This window comes from Cupressus sempervirens, chromosome 10, assembly GCF_028749045.1.
Source record: "Cupressus sempervirens isolate cs-2001-9-10 chromosome 10, ASM2874904v1, whole genome shotgun sequence".
NCBI lineage: Eukaryota > Viridiplantae > Streptophyta > Pinopsida > Cupressales > Cupressaceae > Cupressus > Cupressus sempervirens.
The window spans coordinates 183,814,010-183,831,511 of NC_143127.1; the positions used below are offsets into that span (position 1 = coordinate 183,814,010).

The 17,502-nt window shown below is 32.1% G+C and overlaps 1 pseudogene; it reads left to right on the top strand.

The window, feature by feature from the left end:
- LOC149533246 (G-type lectin S-receptor-like serine/threonine-protein kinase LECRK4) overlaps positions 1 to 17,502 on the top strand; it is a 151,648-nt pseudogene that overhangs the window by 37,930 nt on the left and 96,216 nt on the right.

Consider the following 17,502-nt stretch of genomic DNA (forward strand, 5'->3'; position numbering starts at 1 on the left):
TTGAGTAGAGTATCCCTCCTTCCTTCAATCTTCAAGAAATCTTCTCTAAATGTAGAGATTTGGTAACCAAACCACTAGACCAAGGAAGGCCTCTAAATAAGCCTTCAACTCAACCACCCAAAAAGGAGCAATAACTATTTCCATCCACTAGCCACTCTAGAAACTCCTAACTCAACCTACACCATGGTTAAACCCTAAAAGGAGGTGGGATAAGACAACTTATGACAACCACTTGCAATTTTCGCACAAAGGCAAAAAGGGACTCTTTGAGTGCCCTCAAAAGTCAAAGCTAGGGGCTTAGGGGTTGGAAAAGACCCCTAACCCATACCCACACCCATAGGTTAGAAAAAAAACATTTTAAAAGCCTTAGGAAAGAGGTTTAGAGACAAAATAAAATCTAGGAATAAAATAGGTCCCTCTAACAACTCTAACTAGCAAATTAAGCACATAAACATTTTACGAGTGTCAAGCGACACTGAAAAAGCATAATTACGAACAATAGGGTTTCCAAATTTTAGCACATGGAGATCAGTTTTGTTCCTCCATAGGGTTTCTTGGCTAAATATCTGCACACTCATTGCACACATCAGTAGTCCCATAAAATCACATGTATATAAACGTATATGTATCAAAAATTTTCATAATTTAAAACATACATTAATAAAGTTTCTTCTCCCTTCATAATTCTTAACCATTTGAAATATCTTAAATCAAATCTCAATCCTACATCTACTGATTTCGTCAACATACATATACATGAACATTAAATGACAATCATCAAATATATCTGGAAATAACATCACACAACATGAAATAATAAAATATGTTCTAAGCATTAGATAATGTCTCGACATCTCGAGTCGTGAATAAAAAAATAAGGGTAATGTACCACTATGCTACGATGGGTCAGGGCGAGGTCTCACACATAGTCTATTACTGATCTATTTCTTCTTTCAGCAATACCATTCTATGGTGGAGTTCTTGGTGCTAATGTTTGCCTTTTGATACCTTTGTCATTGCAGAATATCTCAAATTCCTTTGATGTAAACTCTTCTCCTCTATTGGATCTTAGGCATTTCATACTCTTACCTGTTTCCTTCTCAACTCTAGCCAAATACCACTTGAACATTTGAAATGCATCAGCTTTTTTCTTTAAAAACATAGCAGTCATCATCCTAGAATAGTCATCTACAAATAGCATTATGTATCTATCTCCTAGGTGGCTTTGCACCTCTATTGGATCACATAAGTCTATATGGACTTACTCTAGTGCTTCTTTGAAAGTGCATGTTTTGCTTTTGAAACTAGATTTAGTCATCTTCCTTAAAGTTGATATTGTTTGTACATTGTATTTTCAAGTTTCTTCAGTTTGGAAAAACCTCTAACTTTCTTCTTTTTGCTAATGCTAATTAGATTATCAAAGTTAACATGACACAATATTTTATGCCATAACCACACATTATCAAATCTAACAACAAGACAAGTTGCATCTTCCATATGTAGGTAAAACAAGTTACTTCTTGTTTTTTCACCTTTTCCTATTAGATTTGCATCAGTGTCATAGAGTTTGGCAGTTTGTTTCCAAATTCTACTTTGCAACCTACATTTCCTAACTGTGATACGCTCAACAAATTATAATTCAGTTCTTCAACATAGCATGCATTATCACATGAAATTTTCTCTATAAGTTTAATTGAGCCATTTCCTTTTATTTGACATGGAGCATCATTACCAAGTCTAACACTAATTCCATCATATTGAGTAAAGGTAATAAACTTACTTTTGTCTCCTGTCATGTGATGTGAGCAACCATTGCCTATGATCCAGTTGTCATTCTTGTTCACATAGATTACCAATGTTGGAGCTTCATCTTCATCTAATTCATCCTTCATGGCTACATAAACTACTTCATCATCATTCTCATCAGAATCTTCTTCAACAATGTAGCATCTTTTTCCTTTGTCCTTGTAATCTCTACTATCATCTTCTCTTGTGTGCTTGTACTTGTTTCCTTCTTTGTAACTCTTCTTTTGTGTACATCTTATAGCAATGTGACCTACTTCATTGAAATTGAAACAAATGATAGGCAACTTACCCTTGAATTTACCTTTGCCTCTATAGAGTCTCCTAGCTAGTAGTGCTTCTAACTGTTCCACATCTTTCTTATGTATGTTACTATCACTAGATGCATGATTTCCTTTTCTTCTCTTCTTGTTTGATGTCACCTTCTTAGTGTCCTTCAAGGTCGGCTTGGCCTTGAAAGTAGATTCAAGGTTCTTAGGTCCATAATTGTCAAAGTTGGACAATTCAAATGTAGTAAGTCTTCCCACAATTCCTTCAAAGGATAGTGTGTTTCCTTGTACACACCTTAGCTCTTGGATTGCTAAAACTCTAATGGCATAGATAGGGAGTAGATACTCAAGTATTTATTGTTGATAGTCTCTTCTTCCAATTGACCACCTAGACTTCTTATTGTACTTACCACTTCTTTCATTCTACTGCCGTATTGAGCAACATTTTCACGTTCCTCTATTTTCATGTCATCAAACTTTCCTCTAAGGATTTATCTCTTTGCTCTTTGAACATTTTGATCTCCTTCATAGATATCTATAAGGGCTTTCACATCTTGAATTTAGTATCACATTCTTTGATATCATCAAATTTAGCATAACTAAGTGCAGAGACAATCTCCAACATTGCCTAATTGTGCTCCTTCCTTTTGTTCAAATCATCTGCAGTAAGAGGTCCAGCTAGGTCTACATGTTCTATTCCAATTGAGGATTTTTTATATCACCTATTGATCCAAGGTGCAATTTCATCTGACTTTTCCATGCAGTGAAGTTGTCTTTGTTAAGCTTAGGAACTTCTCTCTTGGTTGGTCTTGACTAGGCTTGACTAGACATGACACGAAAAGTTTGGTTTTGTATCTCTTTAAATAGGAAATTCATGCTTGACCATTTTCTACATCCATCGTAGATCTTAGGGTTTATGATAAGAATAAATTTAATACAATGTATCTGTTCATTTTCTTGATCATCTTCTAGAAACTTCTCTCAAATCCATCTGTTAATTCTTTTCCTAATCACCTCCTTGAATTTAATAATCTAATTCATAAATCTTATCTTTAAAATATTTTACATCTCCCAAGAAATCAACTGAGTCAACTTGATCTTATGATTTCTTTGAATTTTGTTCTCTTACTATCACTCGAAAATATCTAAATTCTAATACTCAGTCAACACTAAAATACTTGGTTGTTGTAAAGCTTCTTGGCTCGACATAAAAAAAACTTTCTCGGTTGATGCTAATGCTTAGTCAAAATTATATTTTCTTGGCACTAACTATAGCTTGGTTGACACTTAGCATTACTTGACTCTCCTTAGTATTTTACTCTTTTTCTTGACTAAGCTTATCTTTCTTGATATAAACAATTACTTTGCTCTATCAAAGTCTATCTAATCAAATGTCCATTGTAGCTTTCTTGTCATAACTTCAACCTTTCCTCTAGGTCCTATAGTTATGAGTAACTTCTCAAATCTTGTTCATCAATCAAACATATATGACATTTAGATTAGGTAGTAATATGTCTCATCCATAGATTTGACATTAATGACAAAATAACAATTGTTCCAATTGTAAGTTTCCAACACACTTGTCTTCTAAAATCTCTATTCTAAATTATCTTATTATTCTCCTAAAATCTTCTCCCTCAAAATGACCAAAAGGACCTCTTAATAAAGAAAAATAAATAAATAAATAAATAAATAAATAAAACTAATAAAACTAATAAAACTTAATTGAGTAAACTTACGAAAGAAGGTAACTCAACTAAAATAAAGTAATAGTTTTTCTTTGTTTTCTTATAATTTTAAAAATAAATAAAATCACTTTATTTATTTTTTATGAAAAGAAATACATAATTTCGACTTTTTTCCCTTTTATTTTGATATTAAATATATAAATATTCTTTATTTATTTACTTTCTTTTCACAAAATAGATTTATCTTTTTATAATAAAATGAATAAATATTCTTCGATTTAAGTTAAATAACTTATTCCCCACTCAAAAATATTAGTTTAATTAAATTAATTAATTTGCATATAATTAGTTCAATAATTAATAATAATTAAAGCCCACTAATTATGTGAAACTCTAATTTTATTATGATTGATTAAATATTTATTAAAAATCACTATTAAAGTCTTTAATATTTTAATTTATCCATTTTGTAACTTTCACATTTAGACTTTTTAAATCAAGTATTTTAAATTAGAAACAAATAATTAATTAATTTAATTTTCCAATTAATTAAATATCTTGATATTATAATTCTTTCTTCTATTTAAATTATATTTAATAATTCCAATATTATGTAATTGATCTAAATATCATAATTAAACCTTTTACCAAATAAGTAACATAGTCAAATCCACATAAGCAAAACCATTCAAAACCTAAACTCAAGCAACACATGCAAAGATAAACTTATGGGTTAAAAAATAGGTAGAGAGTTAGATACGAGTTCTCCTTGTAGGACAAGTGTTTAGGCTATGGCAGGGATTGGATCTAATCATTATCTTCCCATTCTTACCATTATGTTATTGTGATAGGGCATGCTCATCCTGACAATTCAAAGAAGTCGATGAATGGTACCTATAACCTACATAAAAGACAAGTATGCACATAAACATATATATATATATATACATATACATATATATATATGTATATATATATATATATGTATATATACATATATATACATATATATATATATATATATACATATATATATATATATATATGTATATGTATATATATATATATATACATACATATATACATATACATATATATATATACATATACATATATATATGTATATATACATATATATATATATGTATATATACATATATATATGTATATGTATATATATATATGTATATGTATATATGTATGTATATATATATATATATATACATATACATATATATGTATATATACATATATATATGTATATATATATATGTATATGTATATATATATATGTATATATATAGCTAAACTAGACAGACAGTGGAAGGGAGTGGTACACCGTCTGGATCCTAATTAACAGGTGACTATGACTCCCTTCCTTTACCACATTAGACATGTTAGGTAAAAAAGTAAAATAGACACACACACCATACACATGAAAGTATGGGGTAAGTACCATAATGAATTACAAGTCAACTCATCAAATGCTCAGATGCAAAAATGCATTACTATAAATGTAAAACAATCATCATTAAAGATATATCATCTGACATCATTATGAGAGCAATAACATTTGCTAAGTATCATTAAAGCATTCATTAACATGTAAGTAATCATAATCATTAGAAAACATGTGAAATATAATCAACTATGTAATCATAAATGATCTTTTGAAGTCATGAAATAATATCATACCATATATCTCTAAAACTAAAACATGTATGAAATAGGCCTAAATAAGTTCAACATATATAATATAAAGAAAACTACAGGTGGGCATTACATCATCAACATAAAGAAGGAGTATAGAAAATTCAACATTAGGAATTTTCTTGAAGTAGACACATGGATATGATTCACATATTGTGAACTTCTATTCAACCATGAATCGATCAAATTTTAAGTACCATTGTTTAGGGGCCTTCTTGAGGCCATACAAGCTCCAATTTAATTTGTAATAAAGATGCTCTTGTCCCTTCTTGACGAATCCTTGAGGCTGGTCCATGTAAAATTCTTCTCCTATATCACCATGTAGGAATGTGTTCTTGACATCAAGCTGTTCCAACTAAAGATCCCACACTACTGCTTATCCCAAAATAGTCTGGATGGTTATCATTTTAACAACCAGTGAGAAGATCTCACTAAAGTCTATCCTTTTTTCTTGATCAAACCCCTTTACCACTAATCTTTCCTTGAAGAATTTTTTTCCTTCCTTTTCTTCTTTTAGTTAATATACTCACTTATTTCTAAGTGGTCTTCAATTTGGTGGAAGAGTAACCAAATCCCAATTTTGATTCTTGATTAAAGAGTCTATTTCATCATGCATATTTTTTTTCCATTTATCATTGTTTACATCTTTGAGGGAATACTTATAAATGGTTGGTTCTGAGAATTTTTAAACTAGTAAATGATGGTTCTACCTCTTCTGCAAAAATAAGAGCATAATTAGAGAATTTTGGAGGTATTTTCCTAACTCTAGTAGATCTTCTTAACTAAGGTTCTACATTCTTTGTTTAAGTTTGAATTAATTGGAATGGAGAGTCTATCACTATGGTTCTTCCATGAGAATTTTAAGTAACTATTTTACTTTTGGGAATATAAATCATAGCACTCTATTTTTGTACTTGATTACTACAGTCTCTGATGTTTGTAGGATGCATCACAGTCATCCTATTTAATCATAGTATTCTCCAAGCTAGAATGTGATGTCTTCCAAGTTCCAATGACATATGAGTTAGTGTTTCCCAAACCAATATGTGTTGCATTGATGAATATGAGACTAAAGTCATTTTCCATTGCCAAGGGAGGAGAATTTTCTATACTACGATTTGGGATGTGAGCCAAATTAGTGATATGAGGGTGGGTCTCATGTGATGTAGAGGTATGAAGATGTTGCAAAGAAGACTCAGTATTTGGATTCATGATGAAGAATTTTTGAACATCTCTACTATGATCAGAAAGAATAAGGTTATATGGGACATTTGCAGTGCCATAATCAAAAGATTGTGAATGACCAAATCCACTTGCATTGTCCACTTCATATGGCCTTGTACCAAGGAAAGATGGATGAGTGTGAGATGTTTCCATGACTTTGGTTGCACAAGATTTGGGCCAAGGAATGTTATGATGCTCATGACTATCAGTCATGCCACATGGAGTTGTGAGTCTGCAATGTGTACAAAAAAGGTTGAGCGGCGATGAAGTGTTGGTTTCTATTTTAGCAACTTTGACATGGTGCATTAGAGAATAGTCTATGTTGGTTCAAGCTTGGGGTTCACTATAGTTAGATATGACTATAGTACACTTCTAGTCATATGCAGTGTGTAGAATTTCTGATTGACAACTAGAAGAAGCAATATTTTGGAGGTTCCGGACTATTTTTTCAGAGTATGCATTATCTTCTTTATCAAATATAGATTCTATGAGTGGCTCATAGATTATGGCATTTTCATGTGAATTGTAGAGGTAAATGAGGAAGATTACATTAAGGCTATTGGAGCTAGAATGGTGGTGGGATTGTAGGAAATCATATTAGGAATCTATGTAGGTTCATTCCAATATTATTTTGTGTAGAAATTGGCACAAATTCTTTTTCTGATATTTCTTGTGTATGAAAAGCTAGGAATTTTTTCTCATTGAAAACAGTGTCCTTGCTTCAAATAACATTCTTCTCTAGTGGATTCCAAATTCAAAACCCAAATTGGTCCTTCCCATAACCAACAAAAATTCCATATTATGATTTTAAATCCAACTTGGTTCTCTTTTCTTTGGTCACATTTACATAGACTTCACACCCAAAGACCTAAAGATGAGAGTATGAAACTCTTCTTCCTTGCCATTCCTCTTCTGGAATTCTAAAATTTAACCTCAAATGACTTTGATTGATCAAATACATGACTATATTACATAATTTAGCTCAAAAATCTTTTCCCAAATGCACATTTGAAAGCATACATTGAGCTTTCTCAAGTATATTCCTATTGAACCTTTTTGCTTGTTACACTTGTATTTTTCTTCACCCTTAAAGTCAATTGTTTAAGTCTTCAGAGTGCCTAGGCTAAACTTGAAGTTGAATCTTCAAGTCAATTCAAGTTCAAGTTCAAGTTTTGTCACTAGAACGAAATGTTAAAAGTAGGCCAGTCATTCTCCTAGTTGTCAAACTTTATATTTTCATATGGAAAAGTTGAAGTTGAAGTTGAACCTTAGGGTTAGTTCAAGTTCAAGTTCAAGTTCAATTTCAGAGTTTGAAAGGTCACTTTGTTATCCATAAAATACAAAGTAGATGTGATGTTATAAGCTGCTCAAGAGTCCAAGATCTAAGGCTAGAAGATGGTGGTGGACAATGAGATGTATATCAAGGAAAATCCAACATTGAATTCATGTGCAGGTATTGGTGTATATATTGTTTTAGTTTTAATACAACCTATAACCACAGATTTCTATCAGCATAAAAAAATAATAGTCACAATGTGGGGGGCATAACTCTAGCTCCACAGTTGGATCTTATTGAATTTTGGATATGCTGTCCAAAATCAAGTTTTCTAAATCTTCATTGGATAGATCTTCAAAATTTGGCCAAGTTCAAAAATTATAATGGACTGTATGCTGGTCTATCAACATACCAACAAATACAAATGTGTTGTAGTCAGAAAAATAGTCATGTTGAAGGGGCCATAGATTTTAATTTGACTATTGGATTGAGCTGAATTTTGGATATGTTGAGGAAACCTAATTATCTAAATTCTCTCCAATTCTTTTTGTAAAATTCATCACGGATCAAAAATTATGATTGTTTAAGTGCAGGAGTATATAAATTACCAATGACAATCACAAGATCATGACATAAATTTGTTACCAACATATGCCACCTGTCCAAGAATGCACATGAGATTCATTTTAAATTTTGTAAATATATTTTTTATAATTTATGAAACTTTAAAATGGCTCAACTATTAAATATTCTAAAGTGATAAGAAGAATTTTATTCACAAGAATGATTAAAATGATTTTCAAGAAACGATTATAGAAAATGAAACACAACCCAAAGATGTTATTTATTGCAAGTTTCAGATGTAGTGGGGGTTCTTCTCTTCACCAGTAGTTCTATAGCTATAGGAAGGATAGAATACATTTTTATGGGTAGTGATTATAACAGGGATGAGGAATAGAAGTTTTATTTTTATTTTTCTACAACTTGACTGTAATGAAGGGGATAAAATGATATTGTTATTATTTTGTTATGCATCTAAAATAAAAGAGGGTTTCATATATTAGATTCTAAAGTTTGAATATAATTTTCTTGGATTGAAAATGGTTATATAGTCTTTTCTTTCATGTTTCAAGTGTAGTTGTGCATTATCAATCATAGTTAGTAGAATAAAATAATGTTTCTTTGCACTTCCCTTATAATATGAAAAACTAGATAGATGGTCATGCAGTTGTTTGTTCATTTTTATTTCCTCATTGTCCAATTTATAAATCTTATAATCTCATTTCTCTCATTATGATGGGTAAATGCTAGAAAGATTTTGTGTCTTCTAGTAAAAGACATAACCAGCTATTTAAATTCTTTGAATATCTTTCTAAGAGGGAGCAGTACCTCTCAATTTAGAGGAAAGCTATCAATCGCATGATATTATTTCCAACTGGTAGTGGTAGTTGTTCTTCTATTCAGGCATTTTGAGTCATTCTTTGTATTTAATTTTGGAAGGACAAATCTATTTACTAACACCACTGCACCATTTTCTTGAGGGGTATAGGGAACAAATTTCACCCTTAGAATAACATTATCTACACAATAATTATTAGACTCCAACAAACGAAACTCACCTCTATTATCCATTTTCAAACATTTAATCTTGTGACCTCTTTGGTTCTCAACAAGAGCTTTGAAAACTTTGAATTTAGAAAATACTTCATATTTATTGGCCATATATATATATATATCCAAACCTAGTACAATCATCAAGGAGAGTAACTTAAAACTTTGCACCTTCTAAATAACTTACCTCGATAGGACTGAAGACATATGTCATGCCCATCTTCCAAGAAGCTGACTCACTTTTTCTTTTTGTATAGACAATGTTCAAAAAACTCCAAGTTTACTGATTGGAAACACATTAGTTGATCCCTTTCAAGAATTACCTCAAGGATTTCTTACTCATGTCACATCATTGCCCACGACTTCCATAACAACACCTACTTCAGTAGTCTTTTCAAAGAGATAAAAAATACCAACTTTATTTCCATTGCCAATGATCCTCAAACCCTTGGTGACTTTCCAAGTATCCGGATGAGACAATGGATGATATCCTTGTGCAACAAGCTAACTAAAAAAATTCAAATTTCATCTCAACTTGGGAAAATGGTGACCATCCTTTAACAACCATTGGCCTCTATCTTCCAACTGCAACATAATGTAACCTTTGCCAACTATTTCACAAGATTCATTGTCTCCAAGAAATACTTCTCTAAATTGCCCTTCATTATAATTTGTGAAGCAATCTGTACATGAAGTGGCATGAAAGGAGGCTCCTAAATCTATCACCCAAGAATCTAATTGTGTGTCACTTGTATTAAGAATTAAAATAGTTTCATCTTTCTCATAGGCTATATTTTCTTCAATATTCCCTACCTTTTCTTGTGCTTTCTTGTAAGCCTAACAATTTTTCTTTGAGTGGATAGGCTTACCACAAAACCAACACTCTCCATTCCTACCTCTTGACTTTGATCAATTAGGTGATCTAGGTTTCCTTCTATTGTAATGATTGTTACCTCTATGATGGCTTCTTCCACTTCACTCAGTGTTGACCAAGTGAGAGCATAAACATATGAGAATTATTTGTTACTCGTTCTCATGGCTTCACCAAGTAAAGTGGCAACAACTTCATCATAGACTAGCTTTGTCTTCATGGAGTTTGAAGTTCTTACTACAATAACTATAGGATCCCAACTATCAGGTAAGGAACACAACAAGATGATGGATTGGCTTCGTCACCTTGAGTCATACCAACTGAAGTTGCTTGACATAATAAAGTGTTCAAATCATTTATATGATTTGACATCGAAGTCCCTTCCTTCATTTTAAGCTTGTAGAGATTCTTCACAATGAAGATTTTTTTTGTAGTCGATGTTGTCTCATAAATGCTTGAAGTTTATCCCAAACATCTTTTGTTGTATTTTCATTCAAAAAATTGAACAATATATTTTGTGATAGTGAGAGAAATATTGAGAAAGATTGATTTGATCACTTTCTCAACAGTCTTTTTCCAATCTTCAACTATTATTAAAGTTGGTTTCTTACTTTTCCCTTCAATTGCAATTGATAGGTCTTGCTTGATCAACAAGGAGCTCATCTACCCTTTCTATAGGCTAAAGTTTTTTCCTATGAGTTTCTCTATTTTTGCATCCTCCATTTTCCTAGAAATTCAACATTGATTTCCAATTTGTACAACTTGTGCTCTGATACCAATTGAAAGTTTTGAATGTGAAATGAAAACAACAAATACAAGTAGAATAGATGAGAAGAAAATACAACACAATATTTATCCTGGTTCACCACAATAGTGGCTATGTTTAGACCATAGATTATTATATTAAATGTATCAAAAGAGGTTTAAAAATGAGTAGGAACAACATATAAATAAGATCCAATTACATTACATATGAAAGGTCTCATAAAACCAAGAGACACAAAATTGGAGGGAAAATAATAAATAGTCATTGGCCTTCAAGATATCAACAAAGTCACCAATGGGAAAATATAGTGCATTTCGTATCTATACAAAGAATGCACAACACAAATTGTGCAATGTGATATAAATCTTGAGAACATCTTGTTGGTCGAAAACTTCAATCCAAAGATTCAAATTTTGGGTTGACAAAATTGATGAAGGCAAAACAAACATGAACATTTACAGGAGGTTAGTGAACAAAGGGCTACATAGTGCCAAAGTGACACATGTTGGATACAATTATTCAATTGTTTGTTGTCTTTTATGTTACACAAATGTCACATAAGTTATCAATCAGAGTCTACCAAGCTCAATTGGTTAGCAAGGCCAAAGATAGAGTCTACTAAGCTTAGTTGTTTAGTAAGGCAAAAGATAGAGTTTATCGGTCTCATTTGGTTGGAAAAGAGAATTATAGAGTCTATCGAGTATTTTTGGAGGTTACATTATGAAGTCAGTATCCACCAAGCTCACTTGGGTGCTGAAGGCTTTTGTGGTAGAAATTAGTTTCTATTGAGCTCACAAGGTTAGCAAAAGAAAATCAATTCTTGCCAAACTAACTTGGTCTCCAAAGGATTTTGCAAAATTTGTAGTGTTTATCAAGCTTCACTTGGTCAACACTAGAAATCATTTCTAGAGCAATGTTTATCGAGTTGGGTCGGCCAATGAAGGATTTCATTATTTTCGGAAATAAAGTTTATTTGTTTAATGTAATGTTTGTAGCTGACTGATGCATGGTTTATTGGTAAATATAACTTGTAATTAAGCCAACTTGATAATATGTAATGTATAAATAAAATGGTCAAGTTGTGTTTTCAAATGTATGAATGGATGTATGAATGAGCAAGTATCCAAGTGAGTTGATTGTAAAGAATAAGTGTGAGCAAATTTTGAAGAAGGATTAGATATCCTTGAGGAGTAGTAGAGTTGTGTATGATCAGTTAGGATCTATTGAAGCAGAAAAGAGATCTGTATCAGCAAAGTTCAGTTGCATCTCATTCAGGTTACTTATTGTTACTTTCTCACCATTGTAGCAGTAAATTCTAAATCTCTTAATAGAGTTGGTCTAGTAGCTATTTTGTAAATCCTCTAACAAGGTGGACAGTTCAACTAAATTGTTCTAAAGTCCTCTATCAAGGCCACTCCTAATAGGGTGATTAAATCCTCTAACCAGGTCACACCTAACAGTGTGTTTTGTAACCTTTAACAAGGTTGGCTCCTAACATGGATCACTTTAGAAAAGTGAAAATTGGTAGCTAGTTACTTGGTAGTTTTCCCATATTAGATTTCCATGTTAAATCTGGTGTCTCCCATGTTCATGTTATTTTCTTTTGCATGTATGTTAATAATTATGAATGCTTAAAGATCAGTAACAAGTTAATCTACCGAGTTACAACATCTTTTTGTGTAGTTACCAAGTAACAAAAGTAATTGAATTTTAAGACATCTAAGGGATTTGTGGATTTATTTTGTGGTAACTAATTCACCCTCCCCTCTTAGATACTCCATCTATAATTCTAACAATTGGTATCAGAGCTTTTGGTGCTTGCATGAAAGATTTCAAAGATCTAAGCTAAAGATTAGGATGTCTTACAAGAGGGAAATTCCAAGGCTTCACAGGACAACTTTTCAGCATGGCAAGGTCTCATGAGATTCCATCTGGCTTCTATTGGAGGTACAAGATTGAAATATTTGGATGAAGAAAATGTAACTCCTTCGGGTACATTATCTGCTAATGACATTATTGAAAAAAAGACTCACAAAATCATGATGATAGACATTGCATCTGCCCTAAGCTATGAAGAATTTGATGATGTCAAGGACTACAAAACTACCTTTGAAATGTGGAAGAAGTTGAAAGAAATCTATGGAGAAGATGATAATGTAAGAAGAACCAACACAAAATGTTTAAGAGGACAATTTGGTTAGATGAGGATGAGAGATGATGAAAACATTGCAAAATATGTTGAAAGAGTCGAAGCAAGTGTTAATGCAATCAAAGCTTTTGGAGTAGATATCATGGAGGAAATAGTCATAAGTAAATTTATTAGAACATTACTTCCCATTTATGCAATTAGAGTTTCTACAATTCAAGAAAGAAGATGTGAAGAAAATTATAAGATAAATTTAGAGGCCATAGTTGGAAGATTGACTACAATTGAGCTAGACAACTATGATAACTATGTTCCAGCTATCAAGAACATTGAATCAGAAGCCAATCTTTCACTCAAGGAGAAAGGCAAGAAGATAAAGGATTCTCAGTCAGAAAGTGAAGAAGAATCAAAATAGAGTTCTAACATTGATCTTGAGGTGGTTGAAGCCCTACTAGCAAGGAAATATTCTAGAGGCAAAGGGAAATACAAAGGTAAGGTTCCCCTAATCTATTTTTCATATGAGAAAATTGGACATATTGCTGCTAGGTGCCCAAATAAGCAAAACAAGGATGATAAGAAAGGTCACAAGTGCAATGGCAAGAAAGACTTCAAATCATTCAAGGAAAAAGGTAAGAAAACATGTTTCATGGCTAAGGATTCTAATGATTTTGATGATGAAGAAGATGGAAAAGATGAGTTTGACAATGATGAGGAAATGACACTTATCTCTCATGTGAGCAAAAATGATACATGGATTATAGATGGTAGTTCCTCTCATCATATGACTGGTGATAAAACTAAGTTTGAACATTTTGAAAACTATGATGGTGGTAGTGTGAGGTTTGATAATAATGAACCTTATTGCATAAAAGGAAGAGGAGGAATCTCACTAACCAAAGAGTTTCTATGTGATAATGCATATTGGGTAGAAGGACTAAAACATAATCTGTTGAGTGTAGCATAGCTACTCAATAATGGATTCAAAGTGGAATTCATGGATGGAAAAGAAAGACTGTAGGATGACAAAGGAAAGCTGATTAGATCAGGCTCTCAAAAAAAAGGTAATTTGTTCTATCTTGAACTTGGTGAATGTTCATGTTTTATTGCTCAAGTTGAAGAAATTTGGTTATGGCATAGGAGGATGTGCCATGTGAACTTTGATAACCTAGTAAATTCAGGAAAGTAAGAAGCATTCCTAAAATAAAGAAACTTGAGTTTGGTCTATGGAAGAATTGTCAAATTGGTAAGATGGGAAAGACTAACTTCAAAAGTAAGAACCATTAGTCTGAAGAAGTTTTAGAAATTTTGCATACTAATTTGTGTGGACCTATTGGAATTAAAAGCTATACTAGTGAAAAGTTCTTCATTATTTTTGTTGATGATTACTCAAGAATAATGACTGTCATGTACCTAAGAGAGAAACCAAAATCATTTGAGAAGTTTAAATGGTATTTGGCCAAAGTTGAGAAGGAAACATGCAAAAGACTGAAATGTTTGAGGTTAGACAAAGGTGGTGAATTCATTTCACATGAGTTCAATAACTTTTGCATTGAAAGAGGGATCAAAAGATAGGTATCAGCCCCTAGAACTCCTGAGCAAAATGGAATAGCTAAAAGAAGGAATAGATCTATCATGGACTGTGCAAGAACCTTAATGATTGAAAAGAACATTGCTATCAAATATTGGAAGGAAGCTATCAACACTACAATTCATACTTTGAACTGAGTACAGTGAAGAAAGACTCATTCAAAACCCCCTATGAGTTATGGTATGGCTATAAACCTAATGTAAGCTATCTAAAGGTATTTGGAAGCAAATGTTACATTTTGAAAGAATCTAGAAAAGGTAAATTTGATATGAAAGGTGATGAAGGAATATTTTTGGGATATTCTTGCAAAAGTAAAACATATAGATGTTTGAACTTGTTTACTCACAATGTCATAGAAAGTGCACATGTGAAAGTTGATGAGTTTGTAGAAAGAATTGAAGAAGAAAGAAAAAGGGAACCAAAAGATTACAAGAGATTTCTTTTCATTGAACTTGATATGGCGCTAGATCCACCTGTCAGTTAGAAATCTTCTACTCTCAAGTCTTTAGTAATTGAGTTGCAGGAAGTTCAAACTGAGTTACAGGAACCTGAGTCACATTCTAATGCTACCGAGCCAATGCCTACCAAGTTTGAAGAACTTGAGCAATAGACAAAACAACCAAAATTTGAAGCTGAAGCACAAGAGGATGAAAATACAAAGTGTTCAAAAGGCAACGAACATGTATTAGCTAAGTATGTTAGAAGACATCATACACTAGATCAGATCATTAGAGACAAATTTGAAGGAACTATGACAAGAAGTAAGTTGAGAGGTACTTGTTTACTTGCTGATTTTGAACCTAAAAGTTTAAAAGATGCATTAGAAAATGAAATTTGGATTGAGGCTATGAATGAAGAGATAGAGTAGATAGAGAAAAACAAAACATGGACTCTTGTACCTAGGCCTAAAGACAAAAATGTGATTGGAACTAAGCGGGTATTCAAAAATAAGTTGAATGAATATGGTAAGATGTCAAGGAAGAAAGCTACAATGGTATGCAAAGGATACTCTCAAGAAGAAGGAATAGACTATGGAGAGACTTTTGCTCCTATTGCAAGATTGGAAGGTGTCAGGACCTTACTGGAATATGCTGCATATAAAGGATTTAAGGTTTATTAGATGAATGTCAAGTCAGCATTTCTCAATGGTATACTAGATGAGGAGGTGTACATTGAGCAGCCTGAAGGTTTTGTTGATCCAGATAAGAAGGACATGATTTGCAAATTACAGAAAGCATTGTACAGTCTGAAATAAGCCCTTAGAGCATGGTATGAAAGATTGCATAACTATCTTATTTAGATTAGTTTTCAGAGAACTAATAATAATAGTAGCTTGTATATCAAGGAAGGACTAGATAATAATATTGTTTTGGTAGAAAATTTTGTGGATGATACTTTGTTCATAGGGAATGATGATCTTTGCAAAGAATTTTTAGAACAAATGAACAAGGAATTTGAGATATCAATGTTTGGTGAGATCAAATTCTTTGTTGGTCTTCAAATTCAACAAAGTAAGAATGACATCTATATCACTCAATCTAAATATATCAAGAAAATACTAAAAAAATTTGGTATGGAAAACTGCAAACCATTTGGGACTCCTATATGTACTAGATTGAAACTTACCAAGGATGATGAATCAAAAGAAGTGGATCATATATTGTATAGAACTATGGTTGGAAAGTTGCAGTATGTAGTGCATACAAGGCCAGATATTGCCCTTGCAGTTGGTATTGTAGCAAGATTTTCAACAAACCCAAGAGAAAATCACATCATGGCAATCAAAAGGATCATGATATATTTGAAAGGAACTGAAGAATATGTATTATGGTATAAATTTGGAGGCAATTTGGATTTGAAAGTGTTTACTAATGTAGATTGGGTAGGAAATGTTGATGACAGAAAGAGTACAAGTGGATGAGCTTTCTTTCTTGGAAAGAGGTTGGTTTCTTGGACAATTAAAAAGAAAAATTGTACGTCCCAATCCATAGCAAAAGCAACGTATGTTGCAACTGTAGTAAACTATTCTAATATTGTTTGGTTCAAACATTTATTGGAAGGTATAAAAGAAGAAATCAGAGAACTTGTTGTTATGTTTTGTGACAATACAAGTGCAATCAACATATCCAAAAATCCAATGATGCATTAAAAAACCAAACACATTGCAATAAAGTATCACTTTGTTAGAGAATTGGTGTAGGATAAGGAGATCAGATTGGAATATGTCCATACAAAGGAACAAATTGCTAACATATTCACAAAACCTTTACCTAAGGATGCATTTTTGTGCCTAAGAGGTAAGTTAGGGGTCATTCCCCTATCTAAAGCTCACTAAAATAAATATTTAGTACTACATCTACAAGTATCAAGTTGAAAATCTTTCAGTAGATGCAAAATAATCATAAAATATTGCAAACGAATTAGTACATAAGGTACATTGCTATTCATCTAGTTTGTGTTATCTTTGGCATGTGTTGTCAAAGAGGGAGAGTATACTGTCATATCTTTCTAAAATTTGATGTTTGTAAAGAAGTTATGTAATTCCTTCAC